This window comes from Ornithodoros turicata, chromosome 2, assembly GCF_037126465.1.
Source record: "Ornithodoros turicata isolate Travis chromosome 2, ASM3712646v1, whole genome shotgun sequence".
Lineage (NCBI taxonomy): Eukaryota > Metazoa > Arthropoda > Arachnida > Ixodida > Argasidae > Ornithodoros > Ornithodoros turicata.
Genome location: NC_088202.1, coordinates 12,920,657 through 12,935,258, shown reverse-complemented (window position 1 = coordinate 12,935,258; position 14,602 = coordinate 12,920,657). Strand labels below are relative to the sequence as shown.

Genomic DNA, 14,602 nt, shown 5'->3' with positions numbered 1-14,602 from the left:
TAGAGCAGCCCATAAGTGCACCTTAATGATTACAGGTGCAACAGCCCTATTGGTGAGCCGAATGGCAAAAGGCAGTTTGTCAAGCATAATGAGCGACGACGTTGTCCCACCCCCGACTGAGAGACGGGAAGAGCTTTGTGTCCAGCAATCCAACCATGCCCTGTTAACCAGTTACAGCTCGTTAGAAGATCGGGTTTCTGCCGCATAAGCGCTTGTTCGCATGAGCTTTTGCTCGTTACGTGCGACCAAGATTGGACTGTAGGGCCACGAATGTGGAGCTGGCTGCTCGAGAACGCTCACAGTTGACCGCGCAACGACCACTTGAGGGGTTGGTGGGGTTAATGATGAACTGAAAAGAAAGAAAATGAATGGGGGGGGGGAGTGAAAAAGTGTGGGATATATCATGCGTGTGCGGGACATATGTCAGTGGAGAAGCAGTCATTGGTAGAAGGGGAACAATGGTATAATAAACACGTTGGCCAGTCATCGCGCTTGAGTGATGATGAGGAGTGAGAGTGGGCATTTCATTTTTGAGCAAATCGCCGCCGAATCGTCTTTGAAGTTGCAGCGCTGCTGTGTGAATTGTCCTGGCGCATAGCTGCGTCGACCTTACCTTAGCTGGTTGACCTTAGTATGGATTGCTTCCGGCCGTTACAGAACTCCGGTGTTATCACGCAGGTATGTGATGTGTATTTGTCACTTTTACGTTGCGTGAATTGTAACTTCGGAGAGGTAACACGTATTATCTTTGTTGTCGCGGACTCCATGCGATACTAAAACGCGATAAAAAGCAGAATATGGCGAGATAATTCGAGATCGGAACATCATAAGGATGTGACAAGTGTGAGCTACATAAGGCGGTGCGTCAGCAAGATCGTATGTACCACGAAGTAGGGTTAAGATGGAACGGCGCTACCATTAGCAATCAACATGCATGCAAGGCTGAGTTCCCGAGAAACACATTTTATTTCACGGTATTTTTGCCTCCATGAAGCCTCTGTGTCTTTGTGTGTTCATTTTATGGTTATAATGGTGAGCGCTGCGTGTGCTAAGTCATCGGCACTGGTTATCCTCGCCATTTAAAAATTGTAAGAGAACGAACACGGACGCCAATCTAACACATTCAAGATCACCATAACAACAACAACAACAACACGCAGGTTGGCGAATACTCACTTTGGTTAAAGCGCTGCCCGATTCAAGACAAAATGTTCCCTGGAGAAAATCCTGGAGGAAATGTGTAATGGCGTTTCTCATAGAAAACACTGTCTAAATGCGTTAGTTTGATAACAGGATGTCGCGTTCCAACGTCACCTATAGCACAACACTGTATATGAAACTCAACTTCATTCCTTTTCTGTGAACAAGGATCCGTAGTCTTCTTTGTTTGTGACTTCATTCGCTGCCGATGATGTCACTTTTGGTTTCCAGCTCTGGGGGATCAATACGAGCACATCGTCGTAAACTGCTACTTCTCATGCGTAGACTTTTTCCCGTTCTTAGAAACCTGCCTGTCCATTGATTCGTGCGACCCTTCTCTGCATTGTATTTATTGTTTGATAAGCTAAACATATTAGAGATGAAATGAACCTGTCAACCAACTGACTTTGCTGCTTGCACACACGCATACACATGAAGGCAATAACATCAATAACAGGGGAACAGAAAGAAAAGAAAATGTGAACCTTTGGTCGCATGTTACCCATGTGTCAGGCAACAGGAATATTGCACGAAGGCCAAGTTATGTGTCGCAGGCTTACATAAAACATGTTTCTCAGTCTCACGGTCCCCTACCATGAGTCTATACCAGCTTGCCTGCACCCTCTTCCTTCTTTCCATAATGTTTGTCAGTATTTCCAATCGTCCCTTTCTTGCTTTTCGCTTCCTGTGTTATGTAGCAGACATCGGTGTACAGAATCAAATCGAGTTTTCCTCTTTTTATTCTCGTCATTTCATTTTCCCCCTCTGAGATGTTAGTAGTGTCTGGTAGCGCAGCAGTAAAAAAAAAAAAAAAGAAGAAAAGAGGATTTCTATAGTACAGAGACCACTTTCAAAATTCTGTGCCATTTCTCGACAGTGAACGGCACAATATTTATAATAGTTACCTCAAATCGCGTCGATGTCGCAACGATGAACGTCGTTTCTCATGCATGTAGAAACATTGCACAAGGCTATAGCCAGATAACGGTATCGACCAGCACCCCCTCACCTCCACCACATCCAGTTCCCTTCCCTTCTCGCCCGTGCTGAAGTTTGTTACCCCCAGTTCCGACGCCAAGCGAACCATCTGTGACCACTCGTTATGTAAGAATGCTTCAGTGACCCTCTCCCCCTCTACCCCCTTCGTTTCCATATACCTTTGGTTCCCGCGGTGAGTGCTAATATGCAAACCGGTTCAAGATGCACGAATCAAGCCTCCGGGAGGGAATGGCAGCACTGTGCGGGTTTCTGTCACACGATACAGCAGTCGAAGCCAAGAAGGAACGGCTGTTCTGCAGTACTGGCCGTCCTTGAACTCTTATCCCGTCGGTCTGGAACAGTTTGGGCTCCTTCTACGCAACCGTAACTCATTACTTATGCTTTTCACCCAGTAAAGTCAGAACGAATTGCCGATTGCTCAAAGATAAATCAAATAGAAATTAAGTGAGAAAGGAAGCAGGACTGCTCCGACCACCAGATGGCAAGGTTGCCGACCTTTTCATGGATCTCGCTGGATGTGTCGAAATCGGCTTTTTCTTGACGATACTTCTTCTACTTTTTTCTCGGTGCAGATGGGTGGATCGGTTTCGAGTCGTTCCCGTGGGTTTGTTCAGTTCAGGTCTAGAAGATTAATCATTCCATGCGTGTAAGAAGGGGTAAAACAGTGTGAAAATCTTTGGGAATGATGATGTATGTCCTTCTTATGCTTTAGGGGGCAAGTCTTTGTATTCGAGCTAGAGCCAGCATATTTTCATTTCCGGCGCTGCTGCGCTGGATTTTTTCCTGAAGGCAGGTCGTCACAGGTGCATTTGATTGTGACTTCATGAAATCGACGTTGTGTATTGTAGTCTGAATGGTAGGTGTCAGACAGGTGTCAAATAATTGTTGCGTGTGTCAATGCTTGTGTCACACAAGATAAATGAAACTCTGTGGATGGCAGCTGGTTACACTCAATTTTCTGGCTGTTTCCAACCTTGGTAGAATTAAAGAAAATGTATTATCTTGGCCATCAGGTATTCGGACAAGCATTACGAAGGGGAAACGATGTTGCCACCCGCGTGCCGCATAGTTATTTGGCTGAAGCTCAAGTGACAGTCACATGTCACGAGCTCTGCACGATTCGTGCGTAGCACGCCGGATGAACCTGGCGGTGCTGGCCGTGATATCGTTGCTGATCGGGCAGTTTTGCTGGCTGTGTTGCTGCATCCTTCTTAGGGTGTCTCTGCAAACCACGAGGGTTCGAACCTGGTTACCTCACGAGCCGAATCAACATGGGACGTGCGTTATATATATACCAACAGCCACACAGTCAACTGCGGTGCTACGGTAACCTGCTTGTGCTATACGTCGCGTCCTTATCGATACGCTATAAGGACACACAGTTCAATTGCGATTTAGTTTTTCGGTAATACGTCTTCGTTCAGCCAGTTCTGTCCGCACCACAACGCAACAGAGGGTTACTCTGCTGCATGGTTGCCTTTGTCAGTGTGCGTTTTTGCCTCACGGACCTAGGATACTCGGGAAAAAATGCTTTCAAGTGTTCACCAAAGCTTAATTGTTCTTTGCTTCGTTTTCGTATTTTTTATCCTTGCCCTCAGTACGTTTAACGAAATGTAGCTGGCCGGTAACTGCGTGGTTCCACTGGGTCTTGAGTAACGTAGGCAGACGTGGAAATGCCCGCACTGATGCTGCGGCAAGACGCACTCACGATTCTGCATAAGCCAGTTGAAGCACCTTGGGACCACCGCCTGCCAGCTGAAGGTACGCCGCTTCTGTACCGCGAAAGCTTTTTATGGATGATTCTGTCAAGTCGACACCTATTCGCGGTTCATTGACCTGACGATAGTCTACGTCATCTTACCGCTATGGTTACGGAGAAAAGGGTCAGTTGCGCCTTAGGGAGTTTTAGGCAATCGTAAGCGCCCTCCGATTCAGACTACGTAGCACTACACACATTAACTACACACATGCATGTTCAATGACCATTGGTTTCAATGATTATTGAAACCAATACCCACTGAACATGCGCATGGCGCCACCAAGCGTGTAACGTGTCAACCTGTCAGGAACCATTGGAACTAATGTTCTCTGAGAAGTTGACACGTTGCACGCTTCGTGTCGCTACGCGCATGTTCAATGGCCATTTGGTTAAATGGTTAAGTGGTGACCATTGGTTTCAATTGACATTGAAGCCTGCCCCTGTGAGAGGGGTGGGGGGATCGGCTCGCCGTTATTGGCCACACACAAGTGTGAGAGGGGTATAAGGCTTTCGGCACTGCAACAACCAATGAAGATCACCGTGGGACGTCCAGATAGATATTCCGATTAGAGCCCTGCACGGGCCGACTTTTCCGGACCCGACCCGGCCCGGGCGCATCGAAAAATGGCCCGGCCCGACCCGGTCAAGTATGATACGCATACTTGCTCTTTAGGTGCAAAGGTGTCCAAAGGTGCAGTGCTTCATCGATATCATACTAGGTTATCGATATGTTTTAAAAACATCGATATTTTATCGAATATCAATAAATATCACTAGGATATCGATATCGTACTTGCGGCTATCGATGTATATCGTTGTCGACCGATAAAATGTCGATTTTTTTTCTTGCGGATATCGATGTTCTGGTCGTTGGTTTAAACGTTGATCATCGGTATTCTTTTTGAGATATCTATATTCATCGATGTTCAAAATTCCTGTGTTTTTGCTACTCTTTGCGTTGAATGAGACCAAACATTAAGATTCCGTTTGATGGCTTCATATTTTTATGCGGCCCGACCCGGCCCGGCCCGGTGACCCAGTGACTAGAGCCCGGCCCGCCCCGGAATCTAAGCAGAGCCCGGCCCGGCCTGGCCCGGTGACCCGGCGAGTAGATCCCGGCATAGTATTTCCAGCCGCGACGTACGCGTTTCTGGTGATTATCAAACAAATTTATCAGTAAATTTATAACGAGAGAAGACAAACGTACAAGTGATGGCCGTTTAACACCATAACCGCACCAGACCAAATTAAATCCAGAACGTACGCGGGCATGGGCGTTATCGTTACACTGTCAAGATTTTGCAGAGGTAGAGGATGCTGTCGACAAACTCCTTCTCCCAGTCCATACCCCTCTCACCAAGCTTTGCCAAGTGATTGTGAAATACGTGAGGAATGACGAGCAATGTAAAGTGGCTTTCAGAATGTTCTAGAGGGTCGAATCATATGCCTAATGCAGTATCCCTTGCTTGTCTTTGCAAAATATGCACATGAATGACGCAAGCGCATGATGATATGAACTAATGCATCTCCATTGTGTGGAATTAGCTGCGTGGCCCGGCCGGGCCTGACTCTCGGAAACATATTTGTCGGCCCGGCCCGTGGTGGTGGCGTATTTTAACGGCCCGGGCCCGGCCCGCGGTGCTAGCGTATTTTGTCGGCCCGGGCTCGGCCCGGCCCGGAGCACACAGCCAATAACAAGCCCGGCTCTGCCCGCGGGGAGGGTCGGGCCCGGGCCGGGGCGGGGGCCCGGGCCCGTGCAGGGCCCTAATTCCGATATCTTCCTTTCGCTATGTAATAACACGACACCTTCTTATCGACTGCCAGAGATACAAGATCCACACGGAGACACACCCTGGCACGCACTGGAACGTGCTGCTGCCCTGCGCGACAACGACACGACTGAACTTTCCGAGAGATACAGAACTTATCAGCCTACTGTGCACTGTCACGTGCGCAGTAAACAGTGAGGGACTGCGACCAACGAATCTGCTTCGTGCACCTATGCGCTTTCTTTCTTTTCTTTTTTTTTTTCCGGAATACCAAGCCGACTTTCGACTGGCTAATCTCTCCTCTTTCACAACAAACACATCACCCTTCGCCCCATAGTTCCTTGATTTCAGCACTAGTGAGGTCGATTGGTTGGTGGCATGTTATTGTCGAGCAATCTGCAGGCCAGTATGGCGTCGTGTTGTCGGATATGCGCCCTGTGCGTGAGTGAGGTATTATTCTGCAAGTGACACCTAATAGCGAAATCTAACTTAAGTAGTAGGGGGAAGCGATATCGAAATTTGTATCGATGTTTTCGATATTTTCTCAGTCCATGTTATCGATATGTTGTAAAAACATCGATATTTTATCGAATATCAATAAATATCACTAGGATATCGATATCATACTTGCGGCTATCAATGTATATCGTTGTCGACCGATAAAATGTCGATTTTTTTTCTTGCGGATATCGATGTGCTGGTCGTTGGTTTAAACGCTGATCATCGGTATTCTTTTTGAGATATCTATATTCATCGATGTTCAAAATTCCTGTGTTTTTGCTACTCTTTGCGTTGAATGAGACGAAACATTAAGATTCCGTTTGATTCGTTCTGACTTATTCATTTCATACGCACAAAATGTGTCCACTTACGAAAATTTTGTTTTAATTAAACTTTTAGCGCTATACAACAGAACAGAAGCTCCCCCCCCCCCGTATTTTGCAACACAATAAAATACTAGTATCAACATATCTCCCCACACGTTCCTAGATTTGGTCAGTAAAATGGTGAACTCGAGATAGAAATTGTGTTCGAATTTGAGCTTGCAATTGAAATGAAAATAACAATAAAGGTGCAGCTCTCACTCAACCTAATCTCATCTAGCCTTTGTGTCACCAAGTAGTGTAGAATACCCGCAGTGAATACTCCAGGTACGTCTCCGCGGTCGTTGAGAGCATGAAGTGCAATGCAAGGAAATGAAATCGTAAAAATGAAATTTAGAACAAGATTGAAATCGTGTCGTCGAAACTTCTTAGGTTTCGATTTCGCTGGACATTTGAAAGTCTGAAAACACAAAAGGCAAAGGAAGGAAATCGTTTAGATTAACGTCTTAAGATTAAAAGCCTGTAGAAAGTCTAAAGGAGCTAAAGGTCTTTGGAAGGAAGTCTACATTAGTGGCAAAACTCATTTTCATAAAGATTGTTTTAGCCGTGCACAGCTTTATCTCCTTCTGCCATTCACCTCTGTTCCAACGGTAGGGAAATCGTACCCGAATTCAATCAACTCAGGGAAAAGAGGTGCTGACGCCAGGAATACATTCCTCTTTTCTCTGAGTTATTTGAATCCGTTAATTTCTGGGCGTTTGAGGCTTACGTGTCTGTGTCATCCCTAATTGTGGTCTGCCTCGGCCAATTCTCGTTGTTTATATCGTACCCCTTCGACGGGCACTTTATTTAATGTTGCAATTACCGATTCTGCCAGTACAAATTTACTCTACCAGTAAGATATGCACATACATAGCGAATAGCGTGGCTATGTGCAGCGCCGAAAAAAACACAGAAAGAAATAGAAAGAACAAATGCACACGTAAGCTCGCACCGTTGCGGTGGCTGCTCCAACATTCTTGATCTGAGAACAAATCAAGTCAAGTCACTTTCTGCATGTTTCGTGGACCTCGTGTGTCATATAGAACATGGCCACGGCACCACTGGAAGCGTACAAGAGCGGGTTTATCTTTGCGGGTTTGGCAGGACCTCCCCCAGAACCTCCTCCATCTTTGACGGTTTGCTGTCCACCGTCTCCACCAGTGCAGTCTTCAAGTGATAAGCGGCTGGAGGTCATCATTAGATGCTCAGCGTCCACCCGCTTACCCCGAGGCCTGCATTTGGAGTGGCAGCGACTCCTACCTTGTAGAGGAACGCAGCTCATGCGAGGAGAACGCTGAGCCAGCAGACGACGAATTACCGACTCCTGGAGCTGGGTTCTGTCGTACATACATCGAATTCTTCACTGAGCCAGTCACGTACTAACCATGTCTTCTTTTATCCTTTCTGCGTTTCACGACGTGAAGAAATGCTTTTGATAAGTTATTTTTGGTTGCCGGGCTACTTGGTTTGGATTCGTCCTATAAAGAACCCCTAGTTTCCACTTTAATGCTTCATATACGTCGTCGGTGCGTATTTCAGGATCCTCGCTTTCTACTTGTATGTAGTACGAGTAAGTTCGGATTCTTAGCTAGCGTTTCTTTTTTGTGTCGTTTGTTTTTCGCTTGGTCCTCGCAGTGTTGAAGCACTTTTGCCTTCAATTTAACTTTCTTGCCAAAGGACCACGTTAATTGGTTGCTGTATTGGTAACTCTTGAAGTAACTGCAATTTCTGTGAGGCCGACAACGGCGAGCCTTTTCACCAGCACCATCCACCACTACCAACTGCAATTTCGTTTCTATGAACTCGGTGCCCTCTAAGGCGCTTTATTAAGTTTCCCTGTTGTGTTCCGATAATCTGTGTTAGCCTTCTCCTTTTGTGGCATGTATACTACCAAACTATAAGGCCTGACCAGAAAAGGCGACTAGTTCAACTCTGTATGTCCAGTGCTTGTCCAAGTCTCCTGCTGCATGTATCCCGTTCAGCTCAGCCTGTGCTGCTCCTTGCCAGTGTGTGAACTGTATGACCACCTGGGCCTGGATGTTCCTCGCATAAACCAAATCACAATCACAAAGCAGATTATAATCTGATTTGGTTGAGAGTCAACGGAGAGGTTGGAGGTTATCAACTTCCCTCACACTACTATCACTCTTTGGTATAACACGGATGTTCAGTCTTTATTTCATTCCCACACAGCTAATGTCTCCACTAAAAATACATTTTGCGCTGCACCATCAAACTCATTCTCGAAAGTACACTGTCTTATAGGCGGTCCGGTTTGGCATGTGCACATCGATAAATACCATTAACTGGCCGACAATCAGCCGTATCACAAAACGCTCAGTATCTGCCGGGGTACACTCTAAAAACGGTCACACTTTAGTGACACATGAAATTGGTGCGTCACTTTGGGGCGTCCCCAAACTTAGATTTGGAAAGTGTCACAGAGCGAACTTATTCCCTATACAGCTACCGGAAACGTGTTTATGGTTGTCAGCGAGGTGGTTGAGATGTCATAGCTGATTACTCAAGCCTGGGAGGGCGTGTGACACTTGAGTTGTGACACTTGCCACAGCTGCGGTCGTTGCCCATGACAGATGGTTTGATATTTTCGCTGTTTGAACGCTTCGGATCTCTATATTTTCTCATTCAGCTACCAACAATGGGCAAGTTCTTGGCCAGTTGAAGCGGGGACGCGCACGAGGTTTCTCGCGTCCGGTTCCATCTGCTAAAATGGCTTATTTAACTCCCTTTCGAGAGCACTCTGACGACTCAGACGTTGATGTTACTGGAACCCCTCGAGGAATCTGTGTGTGTGATCCATGCGAGGGCCTGTCATATACAGGGTGTCCCAGAAAACGTGTCATTGAATTATAATAAAAAAACTACGCCGCCTAGAATCACGCGGTCAACAGCATTTGTTCTTATTAGGTTTTTGCCACCTCCTAATGTGAATGTCATGTACTCCAAGTTTAATTATGTAAATATTTGCGAACTGAACTCGGAAATTTGCCAAGTAAAGGTCACTTTTTTACCCCACCAATATGAGGAGCGTGCCGAGTTCACTCAAATTCATGATAATTCGCAGTGATATTCACGAGCTATCCCATCGAAAAAAATAGCCGAATATCATGCTTTTCGGAGCACCGAACCATATAGCGCGCGATGACACTTTGAGCGCAATCGCTCTCAGTGCGACGAAAGGAGGTTCCGAAGCCAGCCCATAGAGTGATAGTAGAAAAAGTAACAGTTCCTAAAATTGGGAGAGGGAAAGCATTATCTCAGCGAAAGTCGGACGTGATAAGCCGTTCCTGTTTTATCTCTTTCTGCGATGTCGGGGAGGGCTGGGTTTCCAACCTCCTTTCGTCGGAGTGACAAAGATTGCGCTGAAAAATTCATCGTGCGCTATTCTGTGCGACCTCCGTAGAGCACGATGTTCGGCTATTTTTTCCGATGGGATAGCTCCTGAATATCCCTGTCAATTATCATTAATTTGACTAAATTAGACACGCTCTTCACATTGGTGGGGTAAAAAAGTGACCTTTACTAGGCAAATTTCAGACTTAAGCTCGCAAAAATTTACTTAATTAAACTTACGTTACACGACAGTCACATAAGGAGGTGGCAAAAACCCAGTAAGAACAAATGCCATTGACCGCATGACTCTAGGTGGTGTAGTTTTTTTATTATAATTCAATGACACGTTTTCTGGGACACCCTGTATAAGATCATACCGTATCATACCGTTCGCATCCGTGTGCCCGGCAGGATGGTGTATCATGTGTGGGCACCCTCCGGAGAAGCACGGACTTATCGGTAAGTTCTTTGGGGTTTCTTTTCTTTTCGGAACGATGAATGCAATGAAATCATGTAAACACAGGAAAATGGAGGATAAACTGGAGCCAAGTGTGCCGCATTGTCTCTGTGTCTCTGCCCCGCCCACGAACGCGACCACACTTTCGGAAACCACCTTGCTTTCCCCAAAGCATTAGGAAATACCTAACTTTATGCATGTGAAATTGTTGCCAAGCAGACAATCACATCCGCGCGCCTGCACCACGTGCGCGACGCGTATTATTCCGCGTAATAAGCGTCTCTATATTCAAATCTGTGCGCCATAATTCTTTGACATCCGAAATGGCAAGTTACAGCGATGGAGCAAAATTCAAAGGTTTTTGAGTAGTTCCCGAGAATGGAGAATTTGCGGCCTATTTTTCTTCTTACTTCATTGGGCCGTTTCCTCCGATTACGTTCTGTATTTCGTTTGTATTCAGTTATCTCTTTTTTAATGTGTCGTGATCTAAACTGACCACTTATGCTTAGGGCCTGCAGAACCCCTATTAGGAAATTTCAGAATAGCGTGTGAGTCGCCAACGCAAACACAAATGAAACTCTTTTGCTAATTATTCAGTTACCATGCTTCCCTTCAGGACATCCCTGTATTTCGAGATGCATTTTGAGCAAGACTGCCGTCTTATAAGGGGTTCTACGGATTCGAGCACCAGGAGGGTCTTGAACACTGTGCTCACCGATTACCTTCCAGTGTGTCTATTCTGAAATAAAATGTTTTTCTTTTCACGTGACCCCTAGCATGTGAGTTTGCCTTCCACATACGTCAGGCGTCAGTGTCCGCTGCACGTTTCACCCATCTCTCAAGTCTATAAAGCCACATTCTGAGGAGCCTTTTGCACGAAAGTTAAGTATAGCTGTCTCACGCTCAGTCGGACGCCTTGGCTCCTTCCCCTGTGTGCCCGTGTGGGCTCGTGGGCGCGCACTCAATGCACTACCAAGATTGTCGAGCTTGGAATTGAGACAACACGCTCAACTTTCATGCAAATAGGCAATGTCGTGACCACGAGGGCAACGTCACGACTCACGCCGTGGGGGAATGTCCGTCCTGTGCGGACATCATATGGCTCAAAGTGTCGAGGAAAACCCAGGGAAAACACCAAAGAGCACAGCCGGCACCTCTGTGAGGCCGACAACGGAGGGCCCTTTCACCAGCACCACTTGCACTCTTGCACAGCGCATAGCACGCCGACGGCCAACCATTGTACAGATCCATGTCTTTAGCACTGTTGATTCGTTGAAAACGGGAGGGTAAGCCTTTTCGGGACAGTTAACATAACTGCATAAGTGTCCCAAAAAGGCGTGCGCCTCCTGTTTCAAGCTAATCAACAGTGTTAAATGCATCATTCTGTACCATGGTCGGCCTTCGGCGTGCTATGCGGTGAAGCCCTGTTTTTAGAGTGTGTGACCTTGCTCGTGACACTTGCTGTAAGAGCTCTCCTGACACATGCTTCAAAAAGCAAACAGCAACACAAAGCGTCTGAAAGAGACACTTGAGCAAAGCGACACTTTTTTTGCAAAAAAGTGACGCTTGCAACGCGTCACAAGGGATAGCGTGATGGTTCTGCGCACTGCACGGGTGGGTGCTTCTTGTGTAAATTCAGTTGTGAGTCTGCAGATGTGGTGTGTCTGTGTCTTAACCCTCTCGTCCTGTGTTAGTTTGCCGCAGTGCTTTGCGATGCATTGAGAAGTTCGATAAGCTATGCTTTGGACCCTCGCACCAGACCATCACTGTTCAGTCTTGCTGTTTTTATCTTTTCATTGTTCGCTCTATTGGGATGGTTATGGACACTTGTCCTGCTTGCCCTGTAGTTGTCTGGGCACTGTGGGTGCTTCGGACTGGCTGCACCTACTTCTTTCATCGAAGCTCCCTTGGTCACACTCCGTGCCTGTTCCAAGTGTCTGCTCGAAAGTGTACTGTAGAGTTTTTCCCGGGACTTCTCATCATTTGCGGCTTGTACAGTGCTGGTGGACAAAAGTTTACGGAACACGCTCCGGCGCATTACTTCCCTAGATTGACACGCTAGCAGCGGCTAACTGTACCGTACGGACTTACAAACAGATGACTAGGTTACCTAGGCACATGTCTGTATGTTTGTACGATCCCATTCGCTGCTAGCGTTTCACTCCGAGGAAGAAATGCGCTGGAGCATGTTCCGTAAATTTTTATGCAGCACTGTACAACGTCAGGGTTTCTGTGTCGGTTTCTGGGTGATATCATTTTCTTTCTCAGTGTGCATATCGCTTTCCTCCGTTATCTTTGTTGGTTCTTGATTTGATTACCGATTGCTACAAAACGGGACGGAACCGAATGGAAAGAGGATTCGCAACAGCATGCGGTCCTGATGAGTAAAAGAGCCTGGCTTTTCTAGGTGGAAATCGTATGGACCCTGGACATTGAAGAGGAGATCACGTGAAAAATGTTGCAGACCTTGGCGACGGATACTGAAAAGCTAAGCGAAGTGACTGGATCATCATGGGCTGGCATGTAATATGGAACCACAGAACTGCAGTGGCGAAGTGTCGCATACGAAGTGTACAGACCAGAGTCTACCAGGAGAGGAAAATGAATTGGGCAATGAGTGCTCTGCAGCTGCTCCACCAGGAGTACGAATCCTAATCGAATCAACGATTATCGCGCTCAACGAGGGCAACCCACAACGAGTGCCAAAACACGACGGACGCCTTTGACGGCGTTCGAGGAGAACCTGCAGTACGCATTGGGTAACTCGGCGCGTACGAGCAATAGACAAGGTGACCGGAGAGTGACGGGAGTTCGGAGAAGGGGAATGGAAAGTTTAGCACACATTGTAAAAGTAAACTATGAAAATGTACATGCCCTTTTGAATGTGTGGGTGAAATGAATAGGAAGAAGAAAAAAAAAGCATCGGCGGATCAGTTTGTAACGTGTCCGCTTTCTGTCACCAAGGTCGCGGGTTCGAACTGAATCGGGATGTACATGGCGCATAGACACGTCGCCCTCCGCTAGGGACGTTAAATATACTAAAAGGAGATTGAGAGCTAGGAGTGATTCCTAGTGTTCTTAATAAAATGACGTTTAATACGGTGTGGCTGTGTTCATATTTCAGCGTATAGGCAATATTTACTCTCCCACCGACCACATGGTGTCGCCCTTGTATTGTAGCTGACTTTAGCGCCATACTGACATAGTTCACAGTGGGATCAATGCTGATTTCAAGTGATCTGCGGTCAGGTTTAGAGTGCAAGAAAAAACCTCATGACGACGTAGTCGGTATGGATGCGATATGTTGGAGGGTCTCTTTAAATGGCAACATTCGGAGTACGCTTGCGAGATAGTAGTCACGGTTACAAAGGACAGTATCCGAGACAAGGAGACAGACAACGCTACTCCTTTCAATATAAGCACGATGCTGCCAAACGCTAACCCTACATGACTCTTGCACAAATAAGCATATAGCACGCACTAAAAAAGCTGACGCGCTTATCTTCTCTTCATGCTGACTTCACTTCACACAAGCTTTTGCAAGTTTGGGCAACTGTAACAGTCACTACACATACAACGGAAGCTGTAACCCGGAAACTTCGTAAACCGGATATGGCACTCCTCTTCTGTTTCTTGTTTCAAGTACTGTCAGGCTTATATTGATCGTGAGTATGCGCCACCACATATATATTGCACAAGTCTCAGAAGTCAGTGTCGCCATATGAGACTTGCCCCAGATTGCACCGCCGTTTCGTCCTTTTCATTGGTTGTGAAGTAGCACTATGGTACAGAGATTACTGTTGTTTTTATTGTCCAAAATTATCAATGTGACGTGTTATGAGGCTAAACTATCGATATATTATTTCAACTGACCACGACTAGACTCCTGATATAGCATGATAATGTCATTAATAAGAATTCAATAAGACTTAACTATCTCCGAAACTTGGCTGTTTGAAGGGGGCTTCTGGAGTGCTGAAAGTTTTTTTTTTTTCGCAAGGAACGTGAGGTCTGCATGATGTTTTTGTGAGACCTCGTAGGCGTAAAATATAATCGACTTTTCTGTATATCTGATAGTAACATGTGAATCTTCATTCAGACGTTACTGTATTTGTTTGAATATACAATGTTCTGATGAACGATATATGCGCTCGTGCATTCGACATTATAAGGTTCTTCCAAGGCATACTTTTCCTTA

The 14,602-nt window shown here is 46.2% G+C and overlaps 2 long non-coding RNA genes across 3 annotated transcripts in view; one reads left to right on the top strand and one right to left on the bottom strand.

Moving 5' to 3' along the window:
* LOC135385211 (uncharacterized) overlaps positions 1 to 14,602 on the bottom strand; it is a 73,902-nt gene that overhangs the window by 58,421 nt on the left and 879 nt on the right. The window lies entirely within an intron of this gene.
* On the top strand, positions 3,330 to 13,273 carry LOC135383121 (uncharacterized). Its single transcript, XR_010419679.1, has 2 exons — positions 3,330 to 3,525; positions 12,812 to 13,273. It is a non-coding gene; the product is annotated as an uncharacterized LOC135383121 (long non-coding RNA).